Source organism: Hyperolius riggenbachi, chromosome 1 (genome assembly GCF_040937935.1).
Source record: "Hyperolius riggenbachi isolate aHypRig1 chromosome 1, aHypRig1.pri, whole genome shotgun sequence".
In the NCBI taxonomy this organism is placed as follows: domain Eukaryota; kingdom Metazoa; phylum Chordata; class Amphibia; order Anura; family Hyperoliidae; genus Hyperolius; species Hyperolius riggenbachi.
In genome coordinates this window covers 49,495,504-49,518,421 of record NC_090646.1, presented here as the reverse complement: position 1 = coordinate 49,518,421, position 22,918 = coordinate 49,495,504, and positions in this window count along the sequence as shown.

The following is a 22,918-nucleotide window of genomic DNA, read 5'->3' as shown; positions in this document are numbered from 1 at the left end:
ATTGTCTTCTGCCGCCATGTTATAAAACTGTATAATATTCTAAGCTTCCAAGTCTCAAGCTATAGATTAACCACTTAAGGACCTAGGGCTTTCTACCCCTTAAGGACCGGCCACTTTTTTCCATTCAGACCACTGCAGCTTTCACGGTTTATTGCTCGCTCATACAACCTACCACCTAAATGAATTTTGGCTCCTTTTCTTGTCACTAATAAAGCTTTCTTTTGGTGCTATTTGATTGCTCCTGCGATTTTTACTTTTTATTATATTCAGCAAAAAAGACATGAATTTTGGCAAAAAAATGATTTTTTTAACTTTCTGTGCTGACAGTTTTCAAATAAAGTAAAATTTCTGTATACATGCAGCGCGAAAAATGTGGACAAACATGTTTTTGATAAAAAAAACCCATTCAGCGTATATTTATTGGTTTGGGTAAAAGTTATAGCGTTTACAAACTATGGTGCAAAAAGTGAATTTTCCCATTTTCAAGCATTTATGACTTTTCTGACCCCCTGTCATGTTTCATGAGGGGCTAGAATTCCAGGATAGTATAAATACCCCCCAAATGACCCCATTTTGGAAAGAAGACATCCCAAAGTATTCACTGAGAGGCATGGTGAGTTCATAGAAGATATTATTTTTTGTCACAAGTAAGCGGAAAATGACACTTTGTGACAAAAAAAAAAAAAAAAGTTTCCATTTCTTCTAACTTGCGACAAAAAAAAATGAAATCTGCCACGGACTCACCATGCCCCTCTCTGAATACCTTGAAGGGTCTACTTTCCAAAATGGGGTCATTTGTGGGGTGTGTTTACTGTCCTGACATTTTGGGGGGTGCTAAATTGTAAGCACCCCTGTAAAGCCTAAAGGTGCTCATTGGACTTTGGACCCCTTTAGCGCAGTTAGGCTGCAAAAAAGTGCCACACATGTGGTATTGCCGTACTCAGGAGAAGTAGTATAATGTGTTTTGGGGTGTGTTTTTACACATACCCATGCTGGGTGGGAGAAATATCTCTGTAAATGACAATTTTTTAATTTTTTTTACACACAATTGTCCATTTACAGATTTATTTCTCCCACCCAGCATGGGTATGTGTAAAAATACACCTCAAAACACATTATACTACCTCTCCCGAGTACGGCGATACCACATGTGTGGCACTTTTTTGCACCCTAACTGTGCTAAAGGGCCCAAAGTCCAATGAGTACCTTTAGGATTTCACAGGTCATTTTGCGGAATTTGATTTCCAGACTACTCCTCACGGTTTAGGGCCCCTAAAATGCCAGGGCAGTATAGGAACCCCACAAATGACCCCATTTTAGAAAGAAGACACCCCAAGGTATTCCGTTAGGAGTATGGTGAGTTCATAGAAGATTTTATTTTTTGTCAAAAGTTAGCGGAAAATTGATTTTTATTGTTTTTTTCACAAAGTGTCATTTTCCACTAACTCTTTCTAAAATGGGGTCATTTGTGGGGTTCCTATACTGCCCTGGCATTTTAGGGGCCCTAAACCGTGAGGAGTAGTCTGGAAATCAAATTCCGCAAAATGACCTGTGAAATCCTAAAGGTACTCATTGGACTTTGGGCCCTTTAGCGCAGTTAGGGTGCAAAAAAGTGCCACACATGTGGTATCGCCGTACTCGGGAGAAGTAGTACAATGTGTTTTGGGGTGTATTTTTACACATACCCATGCTGGGTGGGAGAAATAACTCTGTAAATGGACAATTGTGTGTAAAAAAATCAAAAGATTGTCATTTACAGAGGCATTTCTCCCACCCAGCATGGGTATGTGTAAAAATACACCTCAAAACACATTGTACTACTTCTCCTGAGTACGGCAATACCACATGTGTGGCACATTTTTGCACCCTAACTGCACTAAGGGGCCCAAAGTCCAATGAGTACCTTTAGGATTTCACAGGTCATTTTTGTTTCAAGACTACTCCTCACGGTTTAGGGCCCCTAAAATGCCAGGGCAGTATAGGAACCCCACTAATGACCCCATTTTAGAAAGAAGACACCCCAAGGTATTCCGTTAGGAGTATGGTGAGTTCATAGAAGTTTTTATTTTTTTGTCACAAGTTAGCGGAAATTGATTTTAATTGTTTTTTTTCCACAAAGTGTCATTTTCCGCTAACTTGTGACAAAAAATAAAATCTTCTATGAACTCACCATACTCCTAATGGAATACCTTTGGGTGTCTTCTTTCTAGAATGGGGTCATTTGTGGGGTTCCTATACTGCCCTGGCATTTTAGGGGCCCTAAACCATGAGGAGTAGTCTTGAAACCAAATGTCGCAAAATGACCTGTGAAATCCTAAAGGTACTCATTGGACTTTGGGCCCCTTAGCGTACTTAGGGTGTAAAAAAGTGCCACACATGTGGTACCGCCGTACTCAGGAGAAGTAGTATAATGTGTTTTGGGGTGTATTTTTACACATACCCATGCTAAGTGGGAGAAATATCTCTGTAAATGACAATTGTTTGATTTTTTTTACACACAATTGTCCATTTACATAGAAATTTCTCCCACCCAGCATGGGTATGTGTAAAAATACACCCCAAAACACATTATACTACTTTTCCTGAGTATGGCGGTACCACATGTGTGACACTTTTTTGCAGCCTAGGTGCGCTAAGGGGCCCAACTTCCTATTCACAGGTCATTTTGAGGCATTTGTTTTCTAGACTACTCCTCGCGGTTTAGGGCCCCTAAAATGCCAGGGCAGTATAGGAACCCCACAAGTGACCCCATTTTAGAAAGAAGACACCCCAAGGTATTCCGTTAGGTGTATGGCGAGTTCATAGAAGATTTTATTTTTTGTCACAAGTTAGTGGAAAATGACACTTTGTGAAAAAAACCCAATAAAAATCAATTTCCGCTAACTTTTGACAAAAAATAAAATCTTCTATGAACTCGTCATACACCTAACAGAATACCTTGGGGTGTCTTTTTTTCTAAAATGGGGTCACTTGTGGGGTTCCTATACCGCCCTGGCATTTTACGGGCCCAAAACCGTGAGGAGTAGTCTGGAAACCAAATGTCTCAAAATGACTGGTCAGGGGTATAAGCATCTGCAAATTTTGATGACAGGTGGTCTATGAGGGGGCGAATTTTGTGGAACCGGTCATAAGCAGGGTGGCCTTTTAGATGACAGGTTGTATTGGGCCTGATCTGATGGATAGGAGTGCTAGGGGGGTGACAGGAGGTGATTGATGGGTGTCTCAGGGGGTGGTTAGAGGGGAAAATAGATGCAATCAATGCACTGGGGAGGTGAACGGAAGGGGGTCTGAGGGGGATCTGAGGGTTTGGCCGAGTGATCAGGAGCCCACACGGGGCAAATTAGGACCTGATCTGATGGGTAGGTGTGCTAGGGGGTGACAGGTGGTGATTGATGGGTGTCTCAAGGTGTGATTAGAGGGGGGAATAGATGCAAGCAATGCACTGGCGAGGTGATCAGGGCTGGGGTCTGAGGGCATTCTGAGGGTGTGGGCGGGTGATTGAGTGCCCTAGGGGCAGATAGGGGTCTAATCTGATAGGTAGCAGTGACAGGGGGTGATTGATGGGTAATTAGTGGGTGTTTAGGGTAGAGAACAGATGTGAACACTGCACTTGGGAGGTGATCGGACGTCGGATCTGCGGGCGATCTATTGGTGTGGGTGGGTGATCAGATTGCCCGCAAGGGGCAGGTTAGGGGCTGATTGATGGGTGGCAGTGACAGTGGGTGATTGATGGGTGGCAGTGACAGGGGGTGATTGATGGGTGGCAGTGACAGGGGGTGATTGATGGGTGGCAGTGACAGGGGGTGATTGATGGGTGATTGATAGGTGATTGACAGGTAATCAGTGGGTTATTACAGGGGAGAACAGATGTAAATATTGCACTGGCGAATTGATAAGGGGGGGTCTGAGGGCAATCTGAGCGTGTAGGCGGGTGATTGGGTGCCCGCAAGGGGCAGATTAGGGTCTGATCTGATAGGTAACAGTGACAGGTGGTGATAGGGGGTGATTGATGGGTAATTAGTGGGTGTTTAGAGGAGAGAATAGATGTAAACGCTGCGCTTGGGTGGTGATCTGATGTCGGATCTGCGGGCGATCTATTGGTGTGGGTGGGTGATCAGATTGCCCGCAAGGGGCAGGTTAGGGGCTGATTGTTGGGTGGCAGTGACAGGGGGTGACAGGGGGTGATTGATGGGTGATAGGTGATTGGCAGGTGATTGACAGGTGATCAGTGGGTTATTACAGGGAAGGACAGATGTAATTAATGCACTGGCGAATTGATAAGGGGGGGGTCTGAGGGCAATCTAAGCGTGTGGGCGGGTGATTGGGTGCCCGCAAGGGGCAGATTAGGGTCTCATCTGATAGGTAACAGTGACAGGTGGTGATAGGGGGTGATTGATGGGTGATTGATGGGTAATTAGTGGGTGTTTAGAGAAGATAACATGTAAACAATACATTTGGGAGGTAATCTGACGGCGGGTTTGCGGGCGATCTATTGGTGTGGGTGGGTGATCAGATTGCCCGCAAGGGGCAGGTTAGGGGCTGATTGATGGGTGGCAGTGACAGGGGGTGATTGATGGGTGATAGGTGATTGGCAGGTGATTGACAGGTGATCAGTGGGTTATTACAGGGAAGAACAGATGTAATTAATGCACTGGCGAATTGATAAGGAAGGGGGGGGGTCTGAGGGCAATCTAAGCGTGTGGGCGGGTGATTGGGTGCCCGCAAGGGGCAGATTAGGGTCTCATCTGATAGGTAACAGTGACAGGTGGTGATAGGGGGTGATTGATGGGTGATTGATGGGTGATTAGTGGATGTTTACACCAGATAACATGTAAACAATACATTTGGGAGGTAATCTGACGGCGGGTTTGCGGGCGATCTAATGGTGTGGGTGGGTGATCAGATTGCCCGCAAGAGGCAGGTTAGGGGCTGATTGATGGGTGGCAGTGACAGGGGGTGACAGGGGGTAATTGGTGATTGCCAGGTGATTGACAGGTGATCAGTGGGTTATTACAGGGAAGAACAGATGTAATTAATGCACTGGCGAATTGATAAGGGGGGGGTCAGAGGGCAATCTGAGCGTGTGGGCGGGTGATTGGGTGCCCGCAAGGGGCAGATTAGGGTCTGATCTGATAGGTAAAAGTGACAGGTGGTGATAGGGGGTGATTGATGGGTGATTGATGGGTAATTAGTGGGTGTTTAGAGGAGAGAATAGATGTAAACAATGGATTTGGGAGGTGATCTGATGTCGGATCTGCGGGCGATCTATTGGTGTGGGGGGGTGATCAGATTGCCCGCAAGGGGCAGGTTAGGGGCTGATTGATGGGTGGCAGTGACAGGGGGTGATTGACGGGTGATTGACGGGTGATTGACAGGTGATTGACAGGTGATCAGGGGGGATAGATACATACAGTACATGGGGGGGGGGTCTGGGGGGGGGTCTGGGGAGAATCTGAGGGGTGGGGGGTGATCAGGAGGGAGCAGGGGGCAGGGGGGGGGATAAAAAAAATTGCGTTGACAGTTAGTGACAGGGAGTGATTGATGGGTGATTAGGGGGGTGATTGGGTGCAAACATGGGTCTGGGGGGTGGGCAGGGGGGGGTCTGATGGGTGCTGTGGGCGATCTGGGGCGGGGGGAAATCAGTGTGCTTGGTGCGACATAGGGTGGCTGCAGCCTGCCCTGGTGGTCCCTCGGACACTGGGACCACCAGGGCAGGAGGCAGCCTGTATAATACACTTTGTAAACATTACAAAGTGTATTATACACTTTGTATGCGGCGATCGTCGGGTTAACATCCCGCCGGCGCTTCCGTATGGCCGGCGGGATGTTGCGGCGGGTGAGCGGCGCCAGGCGGAGGCGGAGGATCGCGTCACGGATGACGCGATCGCTCCGCCCATGCCCCTACAAGGACCGCCGCCATTTGTCTATACGGCGGTCCTTGCGGGGTGCACTTCCCGGCCGCCAATTGTACATACGGCGGTCGGGAAGTGGTTAAAGAACATATCTTTCATGCACCTCTTCACATTCACTTCTGCTTTTCTGTCCCTCTCTGGGCAAACAGGAAATTCTTAACCACATCGGCTTGGCGAAACCAAGAGTAGCTTTGGGCGTTCGCCCTAAATGTCAAGACACCTGTAACCTGTAACATCTGCCACATGTTTTTATGGGGATTTTCCTCTAATTAGGTGAAAGGTTTTTATCATCTGCGCCTGTGCGAACTAACATGACTTTTGTATAAAGGATGCTGGGTTTGTTCGTTAAAGGAGAATCTGATTTTCAACTACAAAACTGTCTGCGTGTCTCATTGTAGTTGATTCAGTTCCTACACTGGTACCAGTTAGAAATCACAGAACATATGTTCTAGGTCATTTCTAATGGTCAGTTGGTCCTGAAAAGTGACCATTCCTTTCACTGACTTCCCAGCATCCTCTCCTTGGTTACAGCTGTGTCATGTGACAAGAGATGCCATCGTTACCAATGTAAAAACACTGGGTGCGCTGCAGAGGAGAGATGATGTCATCCACTGCTGGAACATTGTAGCCGGTGAGTCTTCTGCTGTAGCTGCCACTCACATTTTGCAGAGAGAGGGAAGCAGGGGCACATTTGTCCAATGGGTCTGAGGGAGGCACATATGGCAATCCATAAGGGAAAAGGGGGCACATCTAGCTATATAAATGGGGGAAAGTATCTAACCATATAAATGGGCACATCCGGCTATCTAAACAAGTAAAGAGGGCACATCTGACTATCTAGATGGGAAAGGGAGCACATGTGGCTATCTAAACGGGCAGGGGGAAGGGTGCTACATCTGGCTACCTTCTCGGGGAGAGGGATATCTGGCTACCTACATTGCCATATTTTGCAGCATTTGTACATTTGTCTCCACCCATGACCACACCCACATTCCACTGAGTGACTATGCCTATTTGTGTGTGCAGTGCAGAGGGGACACTGTGTTCCCAGGCACTGAAAAATCAAGTTACACCTCTGACTACAATCATTCACAGCTAATGCCTACAAGCAAAATGTCCCCAGCTTCCGGGATTGTAACTCACCATGTTATTTTTCCATGTAATTAACTGCATTGAAATATTCAGCTGCTGATCATCAGGTGCCGTTCCATCAAATAAACCGACTTTTAGAAGCTTATAAGTACTACCTCCGGGTATTGCATACGGTATCCAATTCTCAATTTGTAGAGGGCCGGGTAATTCTCCCTTCTCATTAAGAATGGTGTACTTATTGTTTTGATCTATGTAGTTAACTCTTCTGATGTACCGAATGAGCTTGACAAGAAGTGTTAGAGAATGTAGACATGTTTACCATATTTATCTCATATGTTGTGTGACGTGAGGTGTGAGAAGCCAGCATGTGATCAGTATGGTCAGGTGGTAGATTTCCTAGGCTCTGATTTGCTGCTCATAATCATGTGCTAGAGCACAACGGGATCACTGCAAAACAGAGCTTTGCAAATCTGTCATCTGATCAAACTGATCATGTGATCATCCATGAGGTCGACATAGTGTTACAATAAATACATGTGATGCATTCATTCCATGGCCTGCAGACTCCTATTCTAATTGACTTCTCCATGACCTCTCATGCACATGAGAATCACTTGTTGTTTCCCATCCATGGGCGTAACAATCACTCCTGCAACCCCTGCCATCGTAGGGGGCCCCACAGGCTTTCTGTGCCCTCCTCTGCCCTCCCCCAACCATAAGAGCAACCAATTAACCAAAGACCTGCCTTTTTTCTCACAAAAAAATGTCTCTGCCAACTCCTCCCACCATGTAGAGAAGCAAGTTGCAGGAGCGCCTGTCATTTTTTTCCTGCTTCTAGACACTGCTTCATAGCAGAACACTCCCTGCTGCCATTCACCAGCTCCCAATCACGTGAACCTCATGGGGTTCGGGGACCAAGGGGGCCTCATGCTATCATTTTTGCAGGGGGGCCCTATTAGGTCTAGCTACGCCTCTGTTCACAGCTGCACATGGTATCAGGAAATGGAACTACTCTAACAATGAAACGTATATATTGATTCTAATGAAGAAGAGTCCAGGACCAACCTGCATCTCTACAGATGCAGAGCAACTTAAGTGGAGGAATACTGAAAGATAATCTGTAGTGAAAACATAATGAATAAAATTGCTTATTTTTTATAATATTTTACTAATCCTACTAATATAATAAATGGGAAAGTTCCGATGTTTGGATGTTACTTGATCACGCAAAAAATGGCTGAATGGATTTGACAATGGACAAATACACATTTCACTGAGAAAATGTAAACTGCAGCCATTCTTACACTGTTAGTGGTAAGGTTCTCAAACTTTGCACAGTTGGTCGTTGGGTGACTGGGATTAATATTCAGAAAAGTGGTAGGAGCCTACAAAAGCCAATCATAATTCACCTATTGATTTTCAAGGGGAATATTTACATTGTTGCGATTCTTGCACTGTTAATGGCACAAGCCTCAAACCTGGTACAGTTGATCATTGGGTGACTGGGGTTCAATTTGAGAAAGGGGGTGGAGCCACAAACAGCCAATTAGATTTGTTTAATTCCAATGCAAGTTATTAATGCCAAACACCGCAAAGCTCACAAACTTGGTAATTGAATAATTGATTAATTGTGTGTTAGGGTTAGAAAAGTGGGCACAGCCAACACCAGCCAAATACATAAGCGGGCAACACAGGGTCATAAGTGGGCGGAAACAAATACAAATTTTACTGGGAAAATGTAAACTGCAGCCATTCTTACACTATTAATTGTAGGGTTCTGAAACTTTGCACAGTTAATTACTGGGTGACTGGGATTAATATTCAGAAAAGTGGGTGGAGCCTACAAAAGCCAATCAAAAATTACCTATTGATTTTTTCAGGGGAATATTTAATTGCTGCCATTCTTGCACTGTTAATGGCACAAGCCTTAAACCTGGTACAGTTGATCAATGGGTGACTGGGGTTTAAATTGATAAAAGGGGGTGGAGCCACAAACAGACAATCTTATTTGTTTCATTGAATGCAGGTTATTGATGCCAAAAACCACAAAGCTCACAAACTTGGTCATTGAGTAATTGAGTAATTGTGTGTTAAGATTAAGAAAAGTGGGCGCAGCCAACACCAGCCAAATACATAATCAGCCAATACTGGGTCATCAGTGGGCGGAGACAAATACACATTTCACTGAGAAAATATAAACTGCAGCCATTCTTACACTGTTAATGGTAGGGTTCTCAAACTTTGCACAATTGGTCACTGTGTGACTGGGATTAATATTCAGAAAAGTGGATGGAGCCTACAGAAGCCAATCATAATTCACTTATTGATTTTTAAGGGGAATATTTAATTGCTGCCATTCTTGCACTGTTAATGGCACAAGCCTTAAACCTGGTACAGTTGGTCATTGGGTGACTGGGGTTCAAATTTAGACAAAGGGGTGGAGCCACAAACAGCCAATCAGATTTGTTTAATCTCAATGCAAATTATTGATGCCAAAGACCGCAATGCGCACAAACTTGGTCATTGAGTAATTGTGTGTTAGCCTCAGCCAACACCAGCCAAATACATACCCGGGCAACGCGGGGTCATAAGTGGATGGAGACAAATACAAATTTTACTGGGAAAATGTAAACAGCACCCATTCTTACACTGTTAATTGTAGGGTTCTCAAACTTTGCACAGTTGGTTACAGGGTGACTAGGATTAATATTGAGAAAAGTGGGTGGAGCCTACAAAAGCCAATCAAAAATTACCTATTGCTTTTTCAGGGGAATATTTAATTGCTGCCATTCTTGCACTTTAATGTCTTAAAGTGAATGGGAACCACATTTTTTTTTAAAAATGAAGCAAATACTTACCTAAGGAGAGGGAAGGCTCTGGGTCATATAGAGCCTTCTGTCTCCTCTCTCGGTGCTCTCTACCCCATTTCAATCCCCCGCTGAAAGGGTATTTGGCTCCCTGAAGTCTTCTGTCCATTTGACACTCTGCTACAGACTCTATAGGATCCTGTGCCTCCCAGCTTACATTATGTCTACTTTACTAGGATCTAAAATTGCTGCATTTTTAGGGTCTGTCTGGTTATTACCATAGTTTTCTACCTTTTGGCATCCCCGGCATCACTTTGTCCTATTCATGTTGGACTTATTGCTGCATATTATATTGATTACTATGATGTATTACCATTCACAGAGTGTCTATATTGAGTGTTTGTCTCAGCTTGTGCAATATTGTTGTTACATGTGATTGTCTATCTTTTTGATTATGTATATTTAATACAAATACTTTTTGCAACATACATTTTGGTGTGCAGGTGTACTTTACTTTTAATGTGTTGTAGGAGCTATTAGCCTTATTTATCATACCTAGCACCCGGTTATACTAATGGCATATGCTTGATTGTGGGTGTGCATACCATATTCTTATAAAGTGTAAACTGCAGCCATTCTTACACTGATAATGGTAGGGTTCTCAAACTTTGCACAGTTGGTCACTGGGTGACTGGGATTAATATTCTGAAAAGTGGGTGGAGTTTACATAAGCCAATAAAAATCCACCTATTGGTTTTTAAGGGAAATATTTAATTGCTGTCATTCTTGCACTGTTATTGGCACAAGCCTCAAACTTGGTACAGTTGGTCTTGGTGACTGGGGTTTAAATTCATAAAAAGGGGTGGAGCTACAAACAGCCAATCAAATTTGTTTCATTTCAATGAAAAACATTGAAGACAAAAAGACTGCAAAGCTTACAAACTTGGTCATTAAGTAATTGTGTGTTAGGGTTAGAAAAAGGGGCCATAGAGTACACCAGCCAAATACATAACCGGGCAATGCTGGGTCATCAGTGGGCGGAGACAAACACAAATTTCACTGGGAAAATGTAAACTGCAGCCATTCTTACACTATTAATGGTAGAGTTCTCAAAATGTGCACAGTTGGTCACTGTTTGACTGGGATTAATATTCAGAAAAGTGGGTGGAGCCTACAAAATCCACTCAAAATTAATGTATTGATTTTCAAGGGGAATCTTTAATTGCTGCCATTCTTTCACTGTTACTGGCCTCAAACCTGGTACACTTAGCCATTGGGTGACTGGGGTTCAAATTCAGAAAATTGGGTGTAGCCACACACAGCCCATCAGATTTGTTTCATTTCAATGCAAATTATTGATGCCAAAGACCTCACAAACGTGGTCATTGAGTAATTGAATAATTGAGTGTTTGAGTCAGAAAAAGTGGACAAAGCCAATACCAGCCAAATACATACCCGGGCCATCAGCTTGTGTATATATAGTAGATATATATGTAGATATATATTTTTTTCCTTGTTGACATGTATGTATGTATGTGTGTATACATGCCACGGAAGTGTAGCTGTAATTATGACCCATAATCATAACATAACTTGAATTTCTATTTACAATTAGAATCATAATCCTAATTATGGCAATTACAGCATAGTGATCCAAAGCCATTATTGGCCATTTTGGCTGAACTTACTGTAGAGGTAGCACACCTGCTGCAAGTGTGTGAAACACATACGTGACTGTGTCCGGTTGTGTGATAAGATTCTCATTCATAACACTGTACAATATTCACAGCCAGGTCTGGATTTAGGCCAAGGCCACCTAGGCCATGGCCTAGGTCACCACAGGAACAAGGGCACCAAAGCAGCAGGATAAACTGGTTCAGCATTTGCAAGCTTGCAAATGCTGCAATGCATGGAGATCAGGCGACCGCGGTACTCTGCTGCCAGCCGCCTGTGCAGCAGCCACCTTGCTCTCTGTGCATGTTTGCATTGTGGCCGCCGATGGCTATGGACTTGGGCAGCATTGGAGATGGAAAGAAAGAGGAATCTTCTGCATTGGAGGCGAGCTGATGGCTGCTGTGGTGTGAAGGCAAGCTGGCTACTTATACTGAAAGGGGGAGTGGGAGAAGGAGGGATTAGCGAGTCATCTGGCTATCTATACTGGAGGTAAGGGGGGAGGGGCCATTTTTCTACTTATACTGTAGGGGGGTGGCTGGTGACAGTGGCCTTGGGTGGTAAAGAGTACAAATCCAACCCTGTTCATAGCCATAGGTATTTCAGAATGTAACTTCAGCTTATTATGCCATTGTTAACCACTTCGCATCCAGACTTTGTTTCCCACTTATTGACCAGAGCAGTTTTGACACTTTAGCTATGTTGTCCTTATTTAATCAGAAATAACTTTATCCCTACTTATGACTAGTGTTGGGCGAACACCTAGATGTTCGGGTTCGCGAACGTTCGCCGAACATCGCCGCGATGTTCGGGTGTTCGACCCGAACTCCGAACATAATGGAAGTCAATGGGGACCCGAACTTTTGTGCTTTGTAAAGCTTCCTTACATGCTACATACCCCAAATTAGCAGGGTATGTGCACCTTGGGAGTGGGTACAAGAGGAAAAAATTTTTTAGCAAAAAGAGCTTATAGTTTTTGAGAAAATCGATTTTAAAGTTTCAAAGGGAAAACTGTCTTTTAAATGCGGGAAATGTCTGTTTTCTTTGCACAGGTAACATGCTTTTTGTCGGCATGCAGTCATAAATGTAATACATATAAGAGGTTCCAGGAAAAGGGACCGGTAACGCTAACCCAGCAGCAGCACACGTGATGGAACAGGAGGAGGGTGGCGCAGGAGGAGAAGACCACGCTTTGAGACACAACAACCCAGGCCTTGCATGAGGACAAGAAGCGTGCGGATAGCAATTTGCGTTTTGTCGCCATGCAGTCATAAATGTAATACAGATGAGAGGTTCAGTAAACAGGGACCGGAAACGCTAACCCATCACAGATGTTCATTGTTCACGTTACTTGGTTGGGGTCCGGGAGTGTTGCGTAGTCGTTTCCAATCCAGGATTGATTCATTTTAATTTGAGTCAGACGGTCTGCATTTTCTGTGGAGAGGCGGATACGCCGATCTGTGACGATGCCTCCGGCAGCACTGAAACAGCGTTCCGACATAACGCTGGCTGCCAGGCAAGCCAGCACCTCTATTGCGTACATTGCCAGTTTGTGCCAGGTGTCTAGCTTCGATACCCAATAGTTGAAGGGTGCAGATGGATTGTTCAACACAGCTATGCCATCTGACATGTAGTCCTTGACCATCTTCTCCAGGCGATCGGTGTTGGAGGTGGATCTGCACGCTTGCTGTTCTGTGTGCTGCTGCATGGGTGTCAGAAAATTTTCCCACTCCAAGGACACTGCCGATACCATTCCCTTTTGGGCACTAGCTGCGGCTTGTGTTGTTTGCTGCCCTCCTGGTCGTCCTGGGTTTGCGGAAGTCAGTCTGTCGGCGTACAACTGGCTAGAAGAGGGGGAGGATGTCAATCTCCTCTTTAAAGTCTCCACAAGGGCCTGCTGGTATTCTTCCATTTTGACCTGTCGGACTCTTTCTTCAAGCAGTTTTGGAACATTGTGTTTGTACCGTGGATCCAGAAGGGTATAAACCCAGTAATTGGTGTTGTCCAGAATGCGCACAATGCGTGGGTCGCGTTCAATGCAGTCCTAGGCCGAAGAGGTCATAGCCTAGGGTCACAAAAACCTGTTTATTTGGGCAATTTCAATGGTAGTGATGGTGACGTACATAAATCTCAGCCATGGCCGTTAGCAACGTCTGAATTTCACGAAATGTCTCATGCAGGTAGAAGACATATTGTTAGACTTGGATTCCAAAGATGGGGTCCCTACATCTCTGCAAACCAGAGTTACAGGGCTCCAAAATTGGTAAAATCCCCCATAGACATTCATTGCCTCCCTATTTCACTTTCCAAAATCCTACATCTTTTCAAAGGGCAATGGCTCAGCAGTACCAAATTTTCTAGCATTGTAGGGACCCTTAGGGGGAACATGACTGGTGAGTTTCGGGCCCCTAGGCCAAAGAGGTCATAGCCTAGGGTCACAAAAACCTGTTTATTTGGGCTATTTCAATGGTAGTGATGGTGACGTACATAAATCTCAGCCATGGCCGTTAGCAACGTCTGAATTTCACGAAATGTCTCATGCAGGTAGAAGACATATTGTTAGACTTGGATTCCAAAGATGGAGTCCCTACATCTCTGCAAACAAGGGTTACAGGGGTCCAAAATTGGTAAAACCCCCCATAGACTTTCATTGCCTCCCTATTTCACTTTCCAAAATCTCACATCTTTTCAAAGGGCAATGGCTCAGCAGTACCAAATTTTCTAGCATTGTAGGGACTCTTAGGGGGAACATGACTGGTGAGTTTCGGGCCCCTAGGCCAAAGAGGTCATAGCCTAGGGTCACAAAAACCTGTTTATTTGGGCAATTTCAATGGTAGTGATAGTGACGTACATAAATCTCAGCCATGGCCGTTAGCAACGTCTAAATTTCACGAAATGTCTCATGCAGGTAGAAGACATATTGTTAGACTTGGATTCCAAAGATGGGGTCCCTACATCTCTGCAAACCAGAGTTACAGGGGTCCAAAATTGGTAAAATCCCCCATAGACTTTCATTGCCTCCCTATTTCACTTTCCAAAATCTCACATCTTTTCAAAGGGCAATGGCTCAGCAGTACCACATTTTCTAGCATTGTAGGGACCCTTAGGGGGATCATGACTGGTGAGTTTTGCCACTGCTGAGCCATTGCCCTTTGAAATGGTGTGAGATTTTGGAACGGTAAATAGTAGGCCCAATGAAAGTCTATGGGGGGTTTTACCAATTTTGGAGCCCTGTAACTCTGGTTTGCAGAGATGTAGGGACCCCATCTTTGGAATCCAAGTCTAACAATATGTCTTCTACCTGCATGAGACATTTCGTGAAATTCAGACGTTGCTAACGGCCATGGCTGAGATTTATGTACGTCACCATCACTACCATTGAAATAGCCCAAATAAACAGGTTTTTGTGACCCTAGGCTATGACCTCTTTGGCCTAGGGGCCCGAAACTCACCAGTCATGTTCCCCCTAAGGGTCCCTACAATGCTAGAAAATTTGGTACTGCTGAGCCATTGCCCTTTGAAAAGATGTGAGATTTTGGAAAGTGAAATAGGGAGGCAATGAAAGCCTATGAGGGATTTTACCAATTTTGGAGCCCTGTAACTCTGGTTTGCAGAGATGTAGGGACCCCATCTTTGGAATCCAAGTCTAACAATATGTCTTCTACCTGCATGAGACATTTCGTGAAATTCAGACGTTGCTAACGGCCATGGATGAGATCTATGTACGTCACCATCACTACCATTGAAATAGCCCAAATAAACAGGTTTTTGTGACCCTAGGCTATGACCTCTTCGGCCTAGGGGCCCGAAACTCACCAGTCATGTTCCCCCTAAGGGTCCCTACAATGCTAGAAAATTTAGTACTGCTGAGCCATTGCCCTTTGAAAAGATGTGAGATTTTGGAAAGTGAAATAGGGAGGCAATGAAAGCCTATGGGGGATTTTACCAATTTTGGAGCCCTGTAACTCTGGTTTGCAGAGATGTAGGGACCCCATCTTTGGAATCCAAGTCTAACAATATGTCTTCTACCTGCATGAGACATTTCCTGAAATTCAGACGTTGCTAACGGCCATGGATGAGATTTATGTACGTCACCATCACTACCATTGAAATTGCCCAAATAAACAGGTTTTTGTGACCCTAGGCTATGACCTCTTCGGCCTAGGACTGCATTGAACGCGACCCACGCATTGTGCGCATTCTGGACAACACCAATTACTGGGTTTATACCCTTCTGGATCCACGGTACAAACACAATGTTCCAAAACTGCTTGAAGAAAGAGTCCGACAGGTCAAAATGGAAGAATACCAGCAGGCCCTTGTGGAGACTTTAAAGAGGAGATTGACATCCTCCCCCTCCTCTAGCCAGTTGTACGCCGACAGACTGACTTCCGCAAACCCAGGACGACCAGGAGGGCAGCAAACAACACAAGCCGCAGCTAGTGCCCAAAAGGGAATGGTATCGGCAGTGTCCTTGGAGTGGGAAAATTTTCTGACACCCATGCAGCAGCACACAGAACAGCAAGCGTGCAGATCCACCTCCAACACCGATCGCCTGGAGAAGATGGTCAAGGACTACATGTCAGATGGCATAGCTGTGTTGAACAATCCATCTGCACCCTTCAACTATTGGGTATCGAAGCTAGACACCTGGCACAAACTGGCAATGTACGCAATAGAGGTGCTGGCTTGCCCGGCAGCCAGCGTTATGTCGGAACGCTGTTTCAGTGCTGCCGGAGGCATCGTCACAGATCGGCGTATCCGCCTCTCCACAGAAAATGCAGACCGTCTGACTCAAATTAAAATGAATCAATCCTGGATTGGAAACGACTACGCAACACTCCCGGACCCCAACCAAGTAACATGAACAATGAACATCTGTGATGGGTTAGCGTTTCCGGTCCCTGTTTATTGAACCTCTCATCTGTATGACATTTATGACTGCATGGCGACAAAACGCAAATTGCTATCCGCACGCTTCTTGTCCTCATGCAAGGCCTGGGTTGTTGTGTCTCAAAGCGTGGCCTTCTCCTCCTGCGCCACCCTCCTCCTGTTCCATCACGTGTGCTGCTGCTTGGTTAGCGTTACCGGTCCCTTTTCCTGGAACCTCTTATATGTATTACATTTATGACTGCATGCCGACAAAAAGCATGTTACCTGTGCAAAGAAAACAGACATTTCCCGCATTTAAAAGACAGTTTTCCCTTTGAAACTTTAAAATCGATTTTCTCAAAAACTATAACCTCTTTTTGCTAAAAAAAAATTTCCTCTTGTACCCACTCCCAAGGTGCACATACCCTGTAAATTTGGGGTATGTAGCATATAAGGAGGCTTTACAAAGCACGAAAGTTCGGGTCCCCATTGACTTCCATTATGTTCGGAGTTCGGCTCGAACACCCGAACATCGCGGCCATGTTCGGCCCGAACCCGAACATCTAGATGTTCGCCCAACACTACACGTAACCCGTTCGGCCAATCACAGCGCTAGCCGAACGTTCGGGTAACGTTCGGTCATGCGCTCTTAGTTCGGCCATATGGCCGAACAGTTTGGCCGAACACCATAAGGTGTTCGGCCGAACTCGAACATCACCCGAACAGGGTGATGTTCTGCAGAACCCGAACAGTGGCGAACACTGTTCGCCCAACACTACTTATGACACAGAAATTAAATATATATTGTTTTTTTCAAGACAAACTAGGCTTTCATTGTATGCCATCTTTTTAGTCGAACAATTTTGTTTTCTATGAATTTTAATGGGAAAACAAAGAAAAAAATAGAAAAAAACATTTATTTCTCAGTTTTACCAATTCCAGTTTAAAAATAAAAAGTGCTACTGTAGATAAAAAAAACACACATTTTGTTTGGCTGTTCTTACTGCTTATCACAAAACTTAGATTATGTTCCGGTCACAATTTATGGTGAAGATATTTGATTCTGAAATAATGCTACAGTGTGTATTTTTCACTATGAAATGAGAAAATAAAAGTATTTTTAATAGTAAAAATCAATCTCATTAGCTCAGGAAACATATATTCCCATTCACCAATTAGTGTTGCATCAGATAGTGCCAGAAATGCGCACAGGAGCAAGCCCAATCCTGCACAGCACTGCTTCTGCTACAAGACGTACAGTGGGTTGCAAAAGTATACGGCCCCCTTGAAGTTTTCCACATTTTGTCATATTACTGCCACAAACATGAATCAATTTTATTGGAATTCCACGCGAAAGACCAATACAAAGTGGTGTACAAGAGAGAAGTGGAACGAAAATCATACATGATTCCAAACATTTTTTACAAATAAATAACTGTGAAGTGGGGTGTGCGTAATTATTCAGCCCCCTTTGGTCTGAGTGCAGTCAGTTGCCCATAGACATTGCCTGATGAGTGCTAATGACTAGAGTGCACCTCTGTGTAATCTAATGTCAGTACAAATACAGCTGCTCTGTGAGGGCCTCAGAGGTTGTCTAAGAGAATATTGGGAGCAACAACACCATGAAGTCCAAAGAACACACCAGACAGGTCAGGGATAAAGTTGTTGAGAAATGTAAAGCAGGTTTAGGCTACAAAAAGATTGCCAAAGCCTTGAACATCTCACAGAGCACTGTTCAAGCGATCATTCAGAAATGGAAGGAGTATGGTACAACTGTAAACCTACCAAGACAAGGCCGTCCAACTAAACTCACAGGCCGAACAAGGAAAGCGCTGATCCGAAATGCAGTCAAGAGGCCCATGGTGACTCTGGACGAGCTGCAGAGATCTAAAGCTCAGGTGGGAGAATCTGTCCATAGAACAACTATTAGTTGTGCACTTCACAAAGTTGGCCTTTATGGAAGAGTGGCAAGCAGAAAGCCATTGTTAACAGAAAAGCATAAGAAGTCCAGTTTGCAGTTTGCCACAAGCCATGTGGGGGACACAGCAAACATGTGGAAGAAGATGCTTTGGTTAGATGAGACCAAAATGGAACTTTTTGGCCAAAATGCAAAACGCTATGTGTGGCGGAAAACTTACACTGCACATCACTGTGAACACACCATCCCCACTCTCAAATATGGTGGTGGCAGCATCATGCTCTGGGGGTGATTCTCTTCAGCAGGGACAGGGAAGCTGGTCAGAATTGATGGGAAGATGGATGGAGCCAAATAAAGGGCAATTTTGGAAGAAAAACTCTTGGAGTCTGCAAAAGACTTGAGACTGGGGCGGAGGTTCACCTTCCAGTAGGACAATGACCCTAAACATATAGCCAGGGCAACAATGGAATGGTTTAAAACAAAACATATCCATGTGTTAGAATGGCCCAGTCAAAGTCCAGATCTAAATCCAAATCGAGAATTTGTGGCAAGATCTGAAAATTTATGTATACAAGCCCAGCGCAAGGGTGGACCAAATCACAGTAGTAAACCACTGCTCAGCTGCGTGTTATAAAAGGGGCTCCCTCAACCCCTCCAAATCAAATAGCACAATTTTAGATACAAATAACACGCGCTAGGGAGTCTCCAAAAGACATTTATTAGTGATGATCTAAAATACACACTTCAGACGCGGGTCTGCTGCCTAAACATTCAATATGCCACTCATTCCTCACGCATTCAGAAGGGCCCTTCTAAAAATGACACAGAAAATAAAAGGAAAAAATGTAAAAAAGAAAAATAAGAAATATATAAAAGATATAAAATATATCGGGCAATACAGGAGATAATGAGTTATTGCTCTCCTTATAGAAGCATATGTATCCTTTCAGCTGTATTTGAGTGACGCTAATGTCAGTTTACTTATAAAAAATAGATTTCCATCCAACACTCCGCACAGGTAATATATAGTCCAGTATACAGTTCCTTGTCGGAATGTTAATACACGCACTGCGTGTGTCAAAATACTAATGCTGGGGCAGATTGTACAAAACTCACGTATTCCCCCATGTGTGTCCTCACACCTCTTAAGGTCCGGATGATGTTCCTCCGTTCTGCTTACACAGTCCAATGGCGGTGGCGGTAGCTCCAAGTTCCGGCTTCTTGCCACACATCAACCTCTCATCGGCGGGTTCGTTCAGAGCGCGTCACTTCCGCCAATAGATACAGCGGGTCGCTTACTCAGTACTTCCGCCAGGTCCGGCTTCGCTGGGCTTAGCTTACAGATGGTGACGTCACCTTAAGGTCTCTGAACTTTTGCACTCAGGCGGCAGCTGCGCGCAAGCTGCCTACCTAGTTCAGACCTTGTGCCCACAGTAGTCCAGCAATAAAGTGTTGCCCACAGACAGCAACAATAACTCTGCACCTCTACGCGTTTCAGCCACTAAAACGGTGGCCTTCCTCAGGAGGGTTTCCAGCTTATGAAGCCATCCGCCATCTTCATTCATATATATCTTACAGAGATCCGCCCCTCCCTATGTCATTGGGGGCAAAGTTCATCCTTATCAATTTCATTTGTTTGAAACCGAGAAGCACACATGAGAGGTCCCCCTAGTATTTTTATGTAAAGAGCGTACTACAATAAAAAACTCTAGTAGTGACCCGTTAGTAACCTGTTATCATCCTGTTTCAAAAAATAAATAAATATAAATAAAAAATAATAAATAAATAAAATAAGAATGTGAATAGAAGCACACCATACTTATTCATTCACATAATTCCAATGTATTCATAATCCCTTAGCACCTCCCATAAATCAAATATCAATATTTTCCAGTTTAAATAATCAACCTTCCCCCACTCTCTATATGGTGCAGCACTCCCCTTCACTCATTGGAGCTTTATTTCTAAAAAAATGCAAAAAATTCCATTTCGCTATTTAATCCCTTTGGAATCAAGGTATCTAGTAAAAAAATCCACTTCGATTCACTTCTGGACATCTTATGAATATAATTGCCCCCTCTCTGGTCAGGTTCCACTATTTCTACCCCAAAAAATATTGTACCCCTTACACTCCCATTATGTTGTTCCTTATAGTGTTTAGAGAGTGGGTGCCCTTCATCCTTCTTTTCAATATTATTAAAGTGTTCCCCCACCCGTCTTTGAAGGGACCTCTTGGTTCTCCCAATGTACCTCTTATGGCAGGGACACTGGATGCAATAAATCACCCCCACTGTAGTGCAAGTGATAAAATCTCTAATCTTATATTTCACCATATCCAGTGCCTCAATTTCCATTATCCTACCTGGATTACTAGTCCTTCTGCAGTTCAGACAAGTTCCACATCTTACAAAACCGCCTCTATCTCTAACTCCACTACCCTTTGGGGGAAGCCCCTCATTTGCCGCTGTGGCTATAGATAGCCCCAAATTCGGAGCCTTTTTAAAGATCACTTTGGGTCTGTCTGGCAGTCTCTCACCCAGTATCTTATCTTCTTTAAGGACATCCCAATGTTTCTGGAATATATTCACAACCTTTTTTGATTGGGCCGTATATTGTAGCACCACATTAAATTCATTACCCTCCACACTATTCCAGTCCCGCACATTTCTAGAACCCAGCAACTGGTTGCGTTCTTTTTGTCTTATTTCTTCTTGTGATCGATATACCTTTTCGTTAGGATATCCCTTATCAAGGAAGCAATCCACGAGCTTTTCAGATTCTTTATCATAGTCGTCTATGTTCGTACAATTACGTCTGAGTCTCGTGAACTGCCCCTTGGGGATATTGTTTAACCAACGTGGCAAATGGCAGCTAGTGTATAAAATATAACTATTGACATCAACGTTTTTTTGAAAGGTTTTAGTGTTTAGAGAGTCATTTGCCACGAACACTTCCAAGTCCAAAAAATTCACTCTATGTTTACTGATATCCACAGTGAACCTGATGTTCCAGTCATTCATATTAATGTCATTCACATATTTCTCCAATGACTGAGCGTCTCCTTTCCACACCATCAACACATCGTCGATGAAACGACGCCACAGGACCAGGTCCGCACCAGGGCCCCGCACCCCATAAACATAGAGTTCCTCCCAATAGGACATAAATAAATTAGCATAGGCCGGTGCGAACCTGGTCCCCATCGCCGTCCCACCGACCTGTAGATACCATTTTTCTTCGTATTGGAAGTAGTTATGTTCCAATATGAATCTTATTGCTTTCAGGATAAAATTCTTTTGTGATATGCATATCTCCTCATCCTTACTCAGATAGTAGTCAACCGCCTCCAATCCCCTGTCATGATGTATAATAGTATATAGGGATGCTACATCCATAGTACATAGTATCCAGCCCCCTCCCCACTGCAAACCTTCCAAGGCGTTCAAAATATGTTTTGTGTCTTCAATGTATGCCTTTGTCTTTCTGACTGATTTTTGTAAAAAGGTATCTACATATCTTGAAAGGTTTGCTGTCAGGGAATTTACACCCGACACAATTGGTCGGCCCGGGGGGTTTCCCAGGTCCTTATGCACCTTTGGCAGATGATAAAACAGCGGCTTCCTGGGAAATTTAATATTTAAGAAGTCATATTCCTTCTGATTTAAAATTTCCCCTTGTAGTCCTTCATCCAGTAATTTCTCCATTTCTCTTGCAAATTTGACTGTAGGGTCCTGACCCAAGACGCGATATGTCTCTGGGTCACTCAACAGTCTCAGTGCCTCCGCTTGATATACATCTGTATCCTGTATCACTATACCCCCTCCTTTATCAGCAGGGCGGATTGTTATTTTAGAATCTTCCCGCAACTCCCTTATAGCCTTCCTCTCACCGCGTGTTAAATTGTCATTCCCGAACTTATTAATTTTCATACGTCTAATGTCTTTCTCTACCAGATTTTCGAATGCCTTCATGGCATCACTATATTTTGATTGCGGGAAGAACGTAGAGGGGTTTTTTAAAGAGGTATGTACAAATCTGGATTGCTCCAGTTCCCTCTCGGCGGGGTTTTTTAAGAAATATTTTTTTAGACAGAGTCTCCTCATAAATTTCTTTACATTGACATAGGTTTCAAACTTATTAGCTCTGTTATTCGGTGCGAATTTTAATCCTTTAGATAGGAGGTTGGATTCCTCCTTCCCCAGTTCCCGTTTACTTAAATTAAATACTCCACCAACCTCCCCCGAACCAGGAACCTCTATAGTCTCTTTTTTACCCCTCTTCCTACCTCCCCTGCATCCCCTTTCCCGTTTTTTCCCCGGGGCATTCTTAAAAAATACTGGCTAATTGAGTTGCGTGGTTCCTCCACTATTATATTATTTCTACTCCTTATTCTCTTAATACTATGGTTTCTTGGGGTTTGATGAGGTGTTCTAATCGGGGTCTGTCTGGTGCTAGAGCTTTTTCTATTTCTTTGATAGGGACCATGTCCCCTTAATGGGGGACCACTTGGAGTTCTATTCCTTCTTTCCTCCGTGTATCCTCTTTCCGTTCTATTCCTTCTTCTCTCTGTATTATCCCCCTCTGGGCTCCGAGTGAGGGTTGAGTATCTGTTTGACACAGGGATATTATATCTTACAGGACTCATG